Raw genomic sequence first — 15,679 nt, 5'->3', positions numbered from 1 at the left:
AACAAATATAAGAAATAGCAATGATAATATACAAGTTCATGATTGAATTTAGAAAATGTAGGCAGGATATATTTAAAAACAACGTCTTTCTCTATAAAAACAATAATATTTGCAATCTTTTTACAAAACTTTATTTTTTGCCTATTTTTGCATGAGTATGTACATGGCCATATAGGTACATATAAGTCATGGTGTTTTAGAAGTCTTAAGAGGGCACTAAATTTCTTCTAACTGGAATTACAGACAGTTGTGGGTCACCCATTTAGGTAGGGCAACAGTGAAAACACAAACAAGCACATGAAAATTCATGATGAATAAGCAAATTTGTCCAAAAAAGCCTTTCAGCAGAACAAAAGCACAGTAACTAATTATGCACACACCTAGTCAAGCACAACACAACATCAAAAACCACTAGTTGCAAATGGTCCACTCAGATATGTTTCTATGGCAGCTTACTTTCCCTAACCCGAAAATAACCTCCAAACAATTTCAATAAAGAGCTTCTGTATTCGAATATTTTAGAGTCTGTGTTATTGACTCCACGTCTTTGCAACCCCCTCCTAGGAACAGGAATTACACAACAAACAACAGCAACAAACCCACAAGTTGGAACCAACATGGATTGATCTTTTCCTTTTTCTTGTTTTTTGTGTCCTCCTTACACTCTTTTGGATATTTTTCTTCATTGCTCACTGCCCTGGCTGCTGTCCCTATACCAACTCTGCTGTGTTTTGAGTTCACCCCCTTTGGCTTGATGACAGAGGATTCTGTCCCATCAGGTCCCACATCAATTTATTCCCAAATAAGCACACAGAGGTCTATGTAAATTGTAAACTGATTGGCCAATTAGCTCAGGCTTCTTACTAATTAATTTTTATAATTTATGTAAGCCTATAGATCTTGTCTGTGTTAGCCATGTGGCGGCTTTCTATTTCTTTTAGCAAAGTAGTCATATCTTGCACGTTTTGTGTCTCGGTGACAACTGTAGACTGAATCTTTCCTCTTCCCAGAATGTTCCTATTCTTTTTGACCCAACTCTATTTCCTGCCTGGTGGCCCCACCTATACTTCCTGCCTGGCTACTGGCCAATCAGCAATTTATTAAGAAAGTACAAGAAATATATCTTTCTATGGTAAAACGTTGTCCCACAGCACTTCCCCACCTTTTTTTTTTCAAAGCAAGAACTTTAAATTAAATCTCCATTCAGCATCATTTGTTGAATGTGGTTTCTGTCACACCAGTCCCACAGACATTCAGTCTGAAGGAAATACACAGAGGTCTCCATTAAAAATAAACTTATTGGCCTATTAGCTCAGGCTTCTTATTAACTCTTATAACTTATATTAGCCCATAATTCTTGTCAATGTTAGCCCCATGGTTTGGTATAGTTTTTGCGAGACAGTCACATAATATTTCCTCTGTGGCTAGATAATGACTGCAGACTGACTCTTTCTTTTCCCAGAATCTTCTTGTTCTCATTGATCTACCTCTACTTCCTTCCTGGTCACCCTTCCTATACTTCCTCCCTGGGTACTGGACAATTAGTATTTTATTAAACAAGTACAAGAAACAAATTTTTACAGGGTAAAGCCATTCTCCCACTGCATGGCTACTCTCCAGGATTATCTGAAGGCTCTCCTCTGTTATGGGGAGTTCTGACTGTGCTTCAGAGTGTATATTGTTGGACTTCCTCTCGTAGTCTCTCAACTAATCCTGTTATGTGCCATTATGGCAGTAGCCATTCACTTATTTCACAAAAAATATTTTGGCCATTCTAATTATTTTAATCCCCTTTTGTTTCTGGGATTGGGAATTATCCTCAGATAGCAACTACATTCATTAGCTTGACCCTGAATCTGAGTGTGGGGAATGAGATGGGTTCTTGCTGTTCCACTGTATCTTCTGACTGCTTTTGTATTTGCTGCCCCTACTGACAGGTTCCTTCTGGGGCCTATCAGGAATGGTACCCATTCCCCAGAGGATGGGCCCATCCCTTCTCTGCCAGTGCTGCCACCACTTTTCCCCCAAAGTTGGCAAGAGTTCTAAGTTCCATGCAAAGGCTGCTACCTTGATCATGGCCATTGTGTTTGCCTCTACCTTGCCTCCCACCCATAATATGCAGATTCTGGAGCAGAAGCTGGCTTTTCTGGCCATTTTGCTAAGCTATTTCTGCAGTACTTTGACACTGAGGAGGCCTGGGCCTTGGGCCCACTCTCCTCAACTCTCTTGGCCCCAATAAACCTTGGTGTGGAGATTGAACCACCACATAACTTGTCCCTGACAACAGCAGGATGGACATGCCCCTGATTCTGTTGGGTCTATCTCTATCTTTTGAGGACCTAGATGATCCCCTTCCTTTCTCAGTTTCTTTCTACACTAAGGTGATCTCAAAGCAAAAGCTCAAGAAATCTTTTTCCCCCTCCTTTCAGAGGGTCATTCACTCACAGGTACTGTACAAGGCAGGATGCAGTGATGAGGAACTGTTGACAATTCCTCCCCAGCTGGGCCTCTGGAGAACACATCAGGCTGATGTGGGACAATTGTCTATTATCTGTCAATTATGTTTTAAATAAACACTAATTGGCCAGGCAGGAAGTACAGGCAGGACAACAAGACAGGAAGTAGAGATGAGTCAATGAGAACTGGACAATTCTGAGAAGGAGGAAGCCATTTTCTCCCCAGTTCTTTCCCAACCACAGAAGAAGGAAGATGTGATTGTCCCACTGAATAAGGTACTGAACCATGTAGCTAACATAGATAAAAATAATGGGTGAATATAAGTTATAAAAGTTAATCAGAAGCCTGAGCTAATTGGACAATCAGTTTATGATTAATGTAGAAGTCTGCGTGATTTCCTTGGGGCTAAATGACAGAAACCAGGCAGGACAGAAACCCAGACAACAGATGGCACCTATGTAGACAACTGCAGTCACATAAAACATGAGAGAGCTAAGTAAGTAGTTTTAGATGAATATAATAAATTTAACCACAGCTTATTGATAACAGCATTTTCTCATCTGGGCTTTGATTGCTAGAGGCAGTTGTTGGGCTCTAAAACCCACAAAGGAGGAAATCACCCCAAGAGACACTCTCACCATAGATGATGCAATAGCAAGAGGAATTTTTATTTTGCTGTCAAGGCAAAGGTCCCTCAGTTCCAAGAGGAGAAGGACCCCTGCTTTGTCTATTACAGGCTCTTTTAATGGAGAAAGCCACAGAATCAGGGAGGTAGTACATAATCAAAAGGGAGTGTCTAGAAATGGTTTGTCAACTATTTTGACTAGTTCATTCAATGGTCAGCTAACTCTAATTGATCAATGCTATGCAGTTGCTGGGTTGGTTGTACACTAAGGAACACTTGCAGGTTATCTGCAGGTCATCTCACCCCAGTTCCAAGGTCTGGGTCTATTGAAGAAAAACTACAAAGGGGATGGAAAATACTCAAAGCTCCAGTTCACATGGGGTTTGTTACCAGGGTCCTGGTTCCCAGAAGTGGGGGTGCAGTAATGCTGAGGTACCCCAAAGTCTTTCATTCCCCCCCTCTTATCTTGGGATTCTTAGGGATTTTCCCTAAGAGCATGGTATTGCTGGGTCAACACAAAAGCTTGAGTAATGCTAAGTCACTAGCAAATGAACATCACTAGTCATTTGAGGATACAGGGTCCAAAGCATAAGATGAGTAACAGAATGATCAAGGGACCAGCGATGGTAGAAATGAGTGTTGTGAACCCGGGGGATCTATTGAACCAGCCTTCAAACCAACCTTGTCATGCTTCTCTATCTCTCTGTCTCTTGTCTAAACAATCTCTGAGCTTAGCCATCGAATCCTTAATTACCCCGAAGTGATCTACATAAAAACAACATTGTTCTCTTAAGGCAGTGCAAAGTCCTCCTTATTGAAGAAATAGTAAGTTTAACCCATGCCTATTTTGTAACACTACTTCAAAAAGTGAGGTTATTGAAACTTCAAGCTTGGAGATAGATTGTTCTAGGACACTTAAGTCCTTGTCCATAGCTGTTCTTAATTCATCCAAGTGCTGGGGAATCTGGGAAGTCTGCACCAGAGCAGTGAAGCAGTGGTAGTAGAAGAATTCTTAGGACTTGAAGTGGGGCCCAGGTCCCTGGCAAGGAGGGCTACCTCAGCCAGTAATAGTTGGCCCTGGTCAGGTAATACTGGGTTGGGCCCTAGTGCGATAGTCATGGGAGGTGTTAAAATGACTCGCAAGGTGAACAGAATTCCTATGTCTTCCCTTCCTGGATCATAAAATTGTAAACCACAATTATTGCCTGTTAACCAGTTAGCTCTTTTTCCCTCTTCAGTGAAGGTTATTGTGATTTTAGACTTTCATGGTATGGTGTGAGCAAAGGAGACTAAGTCCTTTCTGCTAACCCTCAACTAGGAAACACTGTTTTATGGAAACTGGCAGTGGCTGATGGTTTCAATTCTGTTATCAGGGGAGGCTGATTGTTTGCTCTATTTTCTGAGAAGTGAATTTGTACCCCAAGTTTGGACAGGAGGTCCCTGTCCAGCAGTGGGTAGGAGCATTCTGGCACCATGAGGAAAGAGTGGGTCACCTGGCCGGTGCTCAAATTAACTTTTCTTTCTGTGGTCCATCGGTATATATTTCCCCTGTATCCCCCTGAACCAAAGAGGTTTTTGAACTCAAAGGTCTGTTTGCTTGGGGGACGACTGAATGCTGGGCTCTTGTGTCTACCAAAAAAGTGGTAGGGTGCCCCCCACACACACTAGAAGGGTTACCCAGGGATCAGGGGAGGGAGCTCTGAGCCCTAACAGTCCTAATCGCTGTCTTCCAGGGTTAGGACAAGAACTGGCTTTTTCCTGGGTTTAGCTGGACGTTTTGGGCAGTCCTTAATCCAATGTCCTCTCTCTTTGCAATGGGCACACTGATCTCAGTCTATGCGTGGCTGCCTTTTGTCTCCCTTTTTCTTGGGTTGCTCTACACTGCGTAGTGCTGTCACCAAGATCTTGCTTAACTCACAACTATGTTTTTTTTTTTTTTCTTTTTTTTACCATGCTTGTTATATCTTTCTTCTTGTTCTTTACACCTTCTTTCTTCCTTTTCCTCTGGCATCTTTCTTTTGTTAAAAATTCTTTCTGCCTCCTTTAATAAATCTTAGAGGGAGTAACCCTGCAGTCTCTCTATCCTCTGCAATTTGCTGCAAATGTCAGGTGCTGACTGGCTTATAAAAGACATTACTATATCAGCTTGGCAATCTGCTGTCTGCTGTCATGAGATAAAAAGGTGTGTACATCCTATACTACTCCAATAACCTTTCTAAAAACCCTGCAGATGTTTCCTCAGACCCCTGTACTATTGCTCTTACCTTAGCCAAATTGGTGGGGCATTTGCCAGTCCCTTTTAGACCCACCAATAGAATCTGATGATAGAGGTGAAGTTGCTTCCTATCAGCTGGAGTACTGAAGTCCCGATTGGGCTGGGGCAAAGGAAAGGCATCCTCTATCTCATTTTGCAACTGGGTTGGCCTTCTGTCAGCTCCTGGGACATTTTTCCGAGCTTCAAGGAAAATAAGTTGTTTTTCCTCTGCGGTAAAGAGTATTTGCAAAAGCTGTTGGCAGTCATCCCAAATGGGCTGGTGAGTAATCAGAACAGATTCTATAAGGGCAGTAAGGGCCTGGGGGTCCTGGGAAAAGGAGGGGTTATGAAGTTTCCAGTTATAAAGATCAGAGGCTGAAAAAGGCCAGTATTGACGTTGGCCAGCCACCGAGCAGAGGAGGAGCGCTTGGGAAGTCCATCTTTTCCTTGTAGATGTCCCGCCTCTCTCTCAGTTGAGACATAGCCGGCCTGTCGGCTGTGGGTTAGATACCCCCTCCCTCAAAGCAGTCTTAGTTGAATCAGGGCAAGGGGGCGTGTCAGGTTTCCTAGAAGGTTCAGCAGTGTCCTCAGGAACAGGCATGAGGGGGGTGCCTCAGCCTGGGGCAGAAGGGGATGTCGAAAAGCAGGAGGTCGGACTGGGTGTCAGACATGATTGGTGGGGTCTGGGACTTCTGTTTTGGTTGCTCTTGCATGGGAAAATTAGAAGACAAAGTGTTTGAGGGAGGAGCAGATAGAGCTGCTGCCATCCTTGGAGTCAAAGGAGTGATGGATGGCCAGGGGGGTGGTACTGGGTTTCATGTTCCTAAAGGTAGGACAAATGGTTTGACCCAGGAAACAAGCTATCCCAAGTTATGATGGAAGGAACTTGATCAGGACAGCCCTGCTGGCAGGGCTGGAAGACTCTCACCTTAACCTGCAAAATAGTATCCATATTAAATGTTCCATCCTGTGACCAGCCCACTTCAAAAGTGGGCCACTCCAAGGAACAGAATGCTTGCCAACCTTTCTTTCAGATTTCCACAGACTGGTTGCACGCTCTGTCCTCAACTTCTTACCAATGGTCTAAAGTCAAAGTTAAGGGGATAGTTATTTGCTGTCCTATTGTACTAGATTTAAACTAAAAAACAAACACAAAAACAAAAATACAAAATGACAGACAGAGACACAAAACCAAAAGCTACACGGCGATAGACAGGTGTAGAAGTGATATTACAAATCTGGATGGAACTGGTGACAAGAGCCACACTCCCTGGGGGAATAGGGTGACCTGGTTGATCCCAGTTTCATAAGCTGCCCAGGAAGTGTCCTCCAGGGCTAGGCCAGGGAGTGTTACTGGGCATGTCTGCCCCACCACCTGGTCCCGTACAAATAATAGCCCTGCACAGGTACATTTTTTTCCAAATTATTGATGAACATAAACATAAATCACAATAATGGAAATAAACAAACATTCAGGTGAGCCTGGTCTTAACTCCAATAGGGTCAGAAATGGGTCTGAGGGCAGCCAGAACTTCCTGGCCAATGCACCAAATGTTAGGCCCTAAAGTTCCACCAAGGAGGAGGTTGCTCTAAGAGATATTCTCACCACAGATGATGCAATAGCAAGAGGAATTTTTATTTTGCTGCAGAGGCAGTGGCCTCTCAGCTCCAAGAGGAGAAGGACCCATGCTTTGTCTATTACAGGCTTTTTTAAAAGAGAAAACCACAGAATCAAGGAGGAAGTACAGAACTAAAAGGGAGAGTCCAGAAATCATTTGTCAACTATTTTGACTAGTTCATTCAATGGTCAGCTAACTCTAATTGATCATTGCTATGGCAGTTGCTCAGTTGGTTGAACAAGGAGGAATATCTGCAGGTTGTTTCACCCTATTTCCAGGGTCTGGGTCTATTGAAGAAAAACTACAAAGGGGATGGAAAGTAATCAAAGCTACAGTGCATGTGTGGCTTGTTTCCAGGGTCCAGGTTCCCAGGAAGGAGGTGCAGTAATGCTGAGGTGCCCCAAAGTCTTTCATAAGCTCTCTCATTTAAGAGAGGCTTTCTAACTCAGCGTTAGCTGTAAAATTTTGCAGCTCTTTTAAGAGGTCCTGCCACAAAACACTTAAATGGTGTTGATGAAAAGCTGACCACATGCTTTTGGTTTTCAGTCATAGCAGGAAAAATACCATACTGTTTTAAAATGCTGGATTTCTGGGCCATCCTGCCAGGGCAAATGTTGACTCTTTCAGACAGGTGGTGCTACTATGGAATATTTTAATGTAGTTTGTGAGCACACTGCTGCAGCTTGTTTGCTGTCAGGGACCTTGAAACACCATAGAGTTGTGGCAATAAACATGGCTCCAGTGGTACCTCCACCATGAAGGGAATCTTGAAAGATGAAGCAGGAAGAGTTCTTAATTTTATGGTATCTAAAGAAGCTGCCCTTGACACAGAAAGAGTGGGTCATAGAGGAGGGGTGTTGGGCTAAAATTATCTCTGGGCCTGTACCTCGAGGCCTGTAGGACAGAGAAAAGCCTGGCTCAAGATTGAAGGATGTTCACAAAGCTAACCAGTGAGGATGAGACAGCAAAATCTAGGTAGATGGCCCTCGATCCAGAGGGAGCACTTGTATGTCTCTCATTGCTGGAGGTACCCCCTTATCACATAATGTCACTTAACCTATAAAAGCTGAAATTTACAGTGATAAACTGAGTTGCTGCTTTGACTTGTGTCTCTATTGTGTCTGATTGTCCTGCATCATGAGGCTGCAGATCTGATTGTTTTTGCAGTGTGGAACAAGCTGATAGTGCATGCACATTTCCTGGGAAATAAAAAAAAATGAGGCCTGTCAGAGTGGGAAGAGGTCAGTCCCGGGTCAGAAGTGTAGCCTACTGCCCCAAAGTGAAGAAGAAGATGAAAGAGGAAGTAGCTTGAATTTTCCATACCACCCAAAGCATCCTGGGCCTGACTCATCATTCCCTGTTCTACTATCATTGATTTCTGCACAGCCATAGGCCTAGACATGCCTGACAGGGAGAACACATTTTTGGTTTAGGTAGAAGATTCTTCAGAGCACATTCTGGAGACAACTGATACACTTCATATGAAGGTCTGGGATTGTGACATTCAGGAGTGCTTGAGTCCAGGAATCTACCCTGCTATCTGCTTTCATCCCATGACCCTTTCCTTGGCCCCTGTAACCTCCTTCCTCACAAAGGATAACACAGACAGCATGAAGTTGCCCAGCCTAAATCATTTAGAAAGTCTGCAAAGCCAGAATCTGCTGCTGGTGCACAGTGAGAGTAAGGACTTCCTGTCACAAGAAACTTATGGGAGCCTTTCCTACCATCCAGTCAGTGTTCTTCTTCCCCACTTATGCCTCCTTTGCTGCCTCCCACATTGACTCAATGGAATTGTTTTCTCCACAATTGTCCCCTTACATTCCCATTTAGGAGGAGCCCCCAAAAGTACAGTTCATCTGCTCTTAAAGCCATAAATTCCTCTGGAGATTTCAGAAGCAGCCACAAGGTCATTCCTGTTCCAGTGTGAGTCACAAGTGCCATGAGGAAAATCAACCCCTCTCAGGATATCCTTGGTTCCATGGCATGCTCTCTCAACTCAAGGCTGCCTAGATAGTGCTGGAAGGAGGCACCGGCTCCCCTGGTGTTATGTCACTATTATGTCACAGTGAGACAAACTGTGAGTATGTTCCCACTTTCAACTTTCAGGGCAAGGTCAAACCCCTGCATTTGTCATTGAATTACTAATATCTGTGGATTCAGTTCATTTTTGATATGCTTGAGCACTTCCATGTACATTCCATTCCTGTGGACTCTGGAGTATCCTGTGATATTTTCCTTGTCAGTTACGTGCTCTCCCAGTTGCAGCAGGGCCAGGAGCATGCTGGTAGCCATGAAGGTGTGTGTGTGAGGGCAACTGATGCTATCCTGATTTTCTATTTTGATCAAGTACTAAGATAATGGGCCATGCATCTTCAACCCATTCTGATTGGTACTCCATGTTGAAGGCAGTCCTTGACACCTCAGTTTTCCTCCAGTGGTGCTCTGCTTATGATGATATAAGAGACAACCATGCCCATACAAATTTGAAATTTGGACTTCATATTATGCTTCCTGGCCACAGGAAATATGCTTATCTTGTCTCACACATCATGATTGGCACCCATGCCTATTTCCAACAAGTGTCTGACCTAGCCTTCAAGGCCCTCAAACTTTGTATGCTCCAGGAGAATGTCGGCTATTTCCACAGTCTTTCCCATCAAGTTGCAGAGACATTTTCTGATTTTTTTGACCCATGTCACAAAAGCTGTTAAAATGCATGGCCCATATTGCCCTATGGATATCTTTATTGAACAGCTCACCTCAGAGAGGATTACCACCATCACCCACAATATTATCACATCTGTTTGAAATGGAAACATTCATAAGTGGTCTTAACCACCCATGACATTGACAAACATAATGAGCCCATTTCTTCTCTTATGGCTTTCATCAACATTTTGGCCAATGCCAAATTTGATGAGAACAATAATTCTGCCCCATCAGACTATACTTTCTGGGGATGTGCGACTTACATAGGGATTGTCCAAAGGCTTGGCCAAAGACCTAAAGCCTTAAATCACAAAAGGGCTAATGTTGGGAATGAGACTATAAAAGCTCCCATTTGGGTCCTGCTGTGAATTATAGACTGGACTAAGACTTCACTCTCCTGGTGCATGAAGGTAAGTGGTATGCCTTGTTTTTTCAATGATTTAGGTGAAGTGGTTCTAATTCCACTAGGCAGATCTCTTTATTTTCAGAAGCATAGTAGATGTAATTTAAAAGGACAGATTACTTCAATACTTTTGTTCTCTCATCTGAGGTTACTTGAATAGCATTGTAATCAAGCTTAATAGAGATTTTGATGTCTTTTTGAGTTAGTTTGAGAGCATTATAGAACACTTTTAGGTCCTCTTCCATAGCTAATGTTGGAGCAGAGTGTTTCTGGTGCTCATTCTTTGTATTCTATGCCAGTTTCCAGGGATAATCTATAAAAATAAGCTGTTTGCTGCCATTCAGGAAAGTTAGCATTTGCTCGTGGTACTTGATAAACTCCCTGATCCAGGAGATAAAGTTATAGTTATAGACTGCAGATATATTGTTTTAAGTAAATATAGGAAAAAACAAACAACCACATAGAGAGGATATCTGTGATAAATTGATTGCTAGGTCTCAGTATGGACATTCTGAATAATCATTTCCATCAGGAAAGACAACTTTCTGTCTTCCCCACTTATAAATAAAAAATCAAAATAAAAAAAAATGGCACACCATCAAAAATGCCATCTTCAGCCACTATATTCTTTATAGATGCCAATAAAGCTATTTGGGGGCTAAACATAATGAGAGTTCAACATAAGGAAAGGGCTTATACCCAACCAAATCCTGGATCAGTACAACTATGGACGTTATTGTTGGTCCTTATGGTACTGAAAATGGCCCAATACTAACCCATACATATTTTCTTAGATTGCTGCTATGCCACATGAATATCTAAAATATTACCTTTTGCAAAATTAAAGTCCCCAAAATGATTCTATCTCCAAAACCATGCCAGCTTTCAAGACTTACTGTAGACCAGAGGAAACCCCTCTCAAATATCCCATATCAGGTCACATACAAGGCTCCCAGTAATGCTATCAACCTGAAACCACAGAGTAGATCGCCTATTACTATGACAGCATTCTTGTCTTTGCTGGAGCATGCTAGTTTCCAACATCACCAATTTAATTTGTCCTTAAAAATTTGTACAAGTTTTTACCTGATGTAACATTGTCCAGGTGAAAACATTTAATCAGAATATTTGAAACTTTACACAATATGAATGAAACTATTGGATCATGTTCTTTGACCAAGTATAGGATCACATAAAATCACTGCAAGACACCTCTAAACTTGTTGCATGGTGCCTTAAGGGAGGGGTGATAGTGGCTCTGATATTTCTGCTTAAGTGTCTCTCCTATAATATTGCTTAATATCAATGACTTATAAAAAGACACAGGCTAAGAGAATGTCTATGAAAACAAAATCCAGCATTCTGCTGTTTATAAGAAACATACCTCAACCTCAAAGACAGACATTACCTCAGAGTAAAGTGGTGAGAAAATTTTTTCTAAACAAATGGACCTAAGAAACAAGAAGGTGTGGTTATACTAATATCAAAAAAATATTTCAAATTAAAATTGATCACAAGAGATGGTGAAATACACTTTATAATCATAACAGAAACATTTCATCAATATGAAGTCTCATTCCTGAATATCTATGCCCTAATACAAGAGCACCCACATATGTAAAGAAACATTACTAAAACTTAAACCACACATCAAACTCCACACTCTAATAGAAGGAGATTTCAGCATTCCTTTCTTGACAATGAACAGGTCAAACAGACAGAAACTTAACAGAGAAATAATAGAACTAGCAGAGGTAATAAATCAAATGGACTTATAGACATCTATAGAAGATTCCATCCCAACAAAAATGAATATACTTTCTTCTCAGCACCTCGTGGAACCTTCTCTAAAATTGATCACATACTTGGTAACAAAGAAAACATCCACAAATACAAAAAAAAATTATTGGGGTAATCCACTGTGTCTTATTAGATCATCGTGGAGGAAAGTTAGAATTCAAAAATAATACTACTCCTAGAAAGACTAGGAACTCATGGAAACTGAACAGTCAACTACTTAACCATCCCTGGGTTAAGGAAGAAATAAAGTGAATTGAAACCTTTGAATTCAATGAACATGAAAGTAAAACATATTCAAACCTATGTGACACTATGAAAACAGTGCTAATAGGAAAGTTCATAATTCTAAGTGCCCACATAAAGAAAACTCACATTAGAGACCTAACAACATGCCTCAAAGCTCAGAAAAAAAGAAGCTGACTCATCCAGGAAGAGTAGGAAATAATCAAATTGAGGGTGGAAATCAACAAAATAGAAACACAGAAAACCACACACAGAATCAATGAAACAAAGAATTGGTTCATTGAAAAAATCAACATGATTGACAAACCCCTATCCAAATTAATCAAATGGCAGAGAGAGAACACACAAATTAATAAGATCAGAAATGAAAAGGGGGACATAGCAATGAACACTGAGGAAATTCAGGGAATCATTACTTCCTACTACAAAAGCCTGTACTTCACAAAATTGGAAAATATAAAATAAATGTATGTTCTTTTAGATAGATATCATCTACAAAAATTATATCAAGGCCAGGTGAGCAATTTAAATATACCCATAAGCTGTGAGGAGATAGAAGCTGTCATCAAAAACCCCCTAACCAAAATGCCCAGGTTCGGATGGCTTTAGGACAGAATTCTACCATAACTTTCAAGAAGAGCTAATACCTATAATCTTCAAAGTTTTCCACATAATAGAAACAGAAGGGTGGTTGCCAAACACTTTTTAGGAGGCTACAATTACCCTAATACCAAAACTGTACAAATACTCAACCAAGAAAGAGAATTACAGACCAATCTCACTAATAAACATAAATGCAAAAATACTCAATAAAATACCAGCAAACCTAATCCAATAACGCATCAAAAAAATCATCTATTATGATCAAGTAGGCTTCATCCAGAGATGCAGGGCTGGTTTAACACACAAAAATCTATCAATGTAATCTATCATATAAATAAAACAAAAGAAAAAAACATATGGTCATTTTATTATATGCTGAAAAATCGTTTGACAAAATTTAACACTCCTTCATAATAAAGGTCTTGTAGAGATTACAAGGATTATATCTAAATATAATAAAAGCAATATACAGCAAGACAACACACATTAAATTAAATTTAGAGAAACTCAAAGTAATTCCACTAAAATCAGAAATACAACAAGGCTGTCTACTCTCTCCGTATCTCTTTAACATAGTTCTTAAAGTTTTAGCAATAGCAATAAGGCAACATAAGGAGATCAACGGGAATCCAATTGGAAAGGAAGAACTCAAACTTTTGTTATTTACAGATGATATGATAGTAGGCATACGTGATCCAAAATCTCTACCAGAGAACTCTCACAGCTGATAAATACCTTCAATGAAGTTGCAGGATACAAGATCAACTCAAATAATTCTGTATCCCTTCTATACACAAAGGATAAAGAATCTGAGAAGGAGATCAGAGAAACAGCTTTCACAATAGCCACAAATCGCATAAAATATCTTTGGGTAACACTAACTAAGGAAATGAAAAAAACTATTTGTCAAGAACTTTAAGTCTTTGAAGACAGAAATGGAAGAAGATACTAAAAAAATGGAAAGATCTCCCATGCTTCTTGGATAGGAAGGATCAACATAGTAAAAATGGCAATTGTACCAAAAGCAATCTACAGATTCGGTGCAATCACCATCAAAATCCCAACACAATTCTTCACAGACCTTGAAAGAACAATAATCAACTTCATATGGAAAAAAAATACTCAAAACAATCCTGTACGATAAAGGAAATTCAGGAGACATTACCATCCCTTACATCAAGATCTATTTGAGTACTACAGTAATGAAAACAGCTTGGTATTGTCATAAAAACAGAGATGTTGACCAATGGAATTGAATTGAAGACACAGATATTAAAACACACACCTATGCCCACCTAGTTTTTGACAAAGAAGCTAAAATTATACAATAAAAAAGAAAGCATCTTCCACAAATGGTGCTGGCATAACTGGATGTCAACCTGTAGAAGAATGAAAATAAATCCATATCTGTCACCATGAACAAAACTCAAGTCCAAATGTATTGAAGACCTCAATATAAATATGACCACAAAGAACCTGATAGAGGTAAAAGTAGGAAGTAGCCTTCAATACATGGACACAGGAGACTACTTCCTAAATATAACCCCAGTAGCACAGACAATAAGAACAACAATAAATTAATGGGACCTCATGAAATTGAGAATCTTCTGTAAAGCAAAGTACACAGTCAATAACACAAAAAGGAAGCCTACTGAATGGGAAAAAATCTCCACCAACCCCACGTAAGACAAAGGACTGATCATATATAACTCATGGACTTAAACATTAAAATTCTAAATAACCCAATTAAATAGTGGTATACTGAACTAAATAGAGAATTCTCAACAGAAGAATTACAAATGACCAAAAGATACCTAAGAACATGTTCAACTTCCTTAGCTTTAAGGGAAATGCAAATCAAAACAACTCTGAGATAATTTCTTAACGACTGTTAGAATGGCTAAGTTTAAAAACACTAATGATAGCTTATGCTGGAGAGGGTGTGGAGCAAGGGGAACACTCATCCATTGCTGGTAGGATGCAAACTTGTACAACCACTTTGGAAATCAGTATGGCAGTTTCTTAGAAACCTGGGAGTCAACCTACCTCAAGATCCAACAATATCAATATTGGGAATATACTCAAAAGATACTCTATCATAATACAAAAGCATTTGTTCAATTATGTTTATAGCTGCATTATTTGTAATAGCCAGAATCTGGAAACAAACTAGATGCACATCAACTGAAGAATGGATAAAGTGTGACACATCTATACATTTCAGCAGTAACAAACAATGACATCTTGAAAGATGCATGAAAACAGATGGAATGAGAAAACACTATCCCCCAAAGAAACAAATATGGTAAGCACTCACTCATAAGTGGATACTAGTCATAAACAAAGAACATTGAGCCATTATGGGGTTAACAAGAAACCTGGCTCTAGAAAAATGGCCATAAATCCTCAGGCATGACCCCAGCTAACACCCTAAGCAATAGAGGAGAAAGTGTCTGAACTGGCCTTACCCTGTAGTCAGACTGATGATTATCTTAAATGTCACCATAGAACCTTCATCCAACAACAGATGGGAACAAAGCAATGATCCACATAGGAGCACTGGATTGAGCTCCCAATGTCCAGTTTAAGACTGGAAGAAGTAAGAGTATGTGCAAAGAATTCAAGACCATGAGGGGTTCATCCACTGAGACATTTTGCCTGAGCTAATTGTAGCTCTTCAACTCCAACTGGCCTGGGAGTGAATGAGCATGGAAACAAACAAGTCCCTCTGAAGGGAGTTGACATTTGGGGCCAAACTGAGGGGGCACTGATAGTGACACTGGAATGTGTCTCTATTGCATATACTTGCTTCTTGGGATCCTATTCTCTTTGGATATATACCTTGCTCTATTTAGATGTAGTAGGGAGGGCTTTGGACTTTCCAGAGGGCAGGGTTCATTACCCTCTCTTAGGATTGGAGAGGGTTTGAGTGGAGGGTCTGTAGAGACAGTGAGAAGGGAGTGGGA

General features: G+C 40.5%; 1 pseudogene; it reads left to right on the top strand.

Moving 5' to 3' along the window:
- The first annotated feature begins 8,215 nt into the window (after positions 1-8,215).
- On the top strand, positions 8,216-9,297 carry LOC126494206 (SH2B adapter protein 1-like; annotated as a pseudogene).
- Positions 9,298-15,679: the final 6,382 nt, after the last annotated feature.

Source organism: Alexandromys fortis, unplaced genomic scaffold, assembly GCF_014885135.2.
Source record: "Alexandromys fortis isolate MF-2015 unplaced genomic scaffold, M_Fortis_MF-2015_v1.1 scaffold_337, whole genome shotgun sequence".
NCBI classification, from domain to species: Eukaryota; Metazoa; Chordata; class Mammalia; order Rodentia; family Cricetidae; genus Alexandromys; species Alexandromys fortis.
Note: the sequence above shows the minus strand (reverse complement) of the source record. Positions and strands in the feature narration are given on the sequence as shown.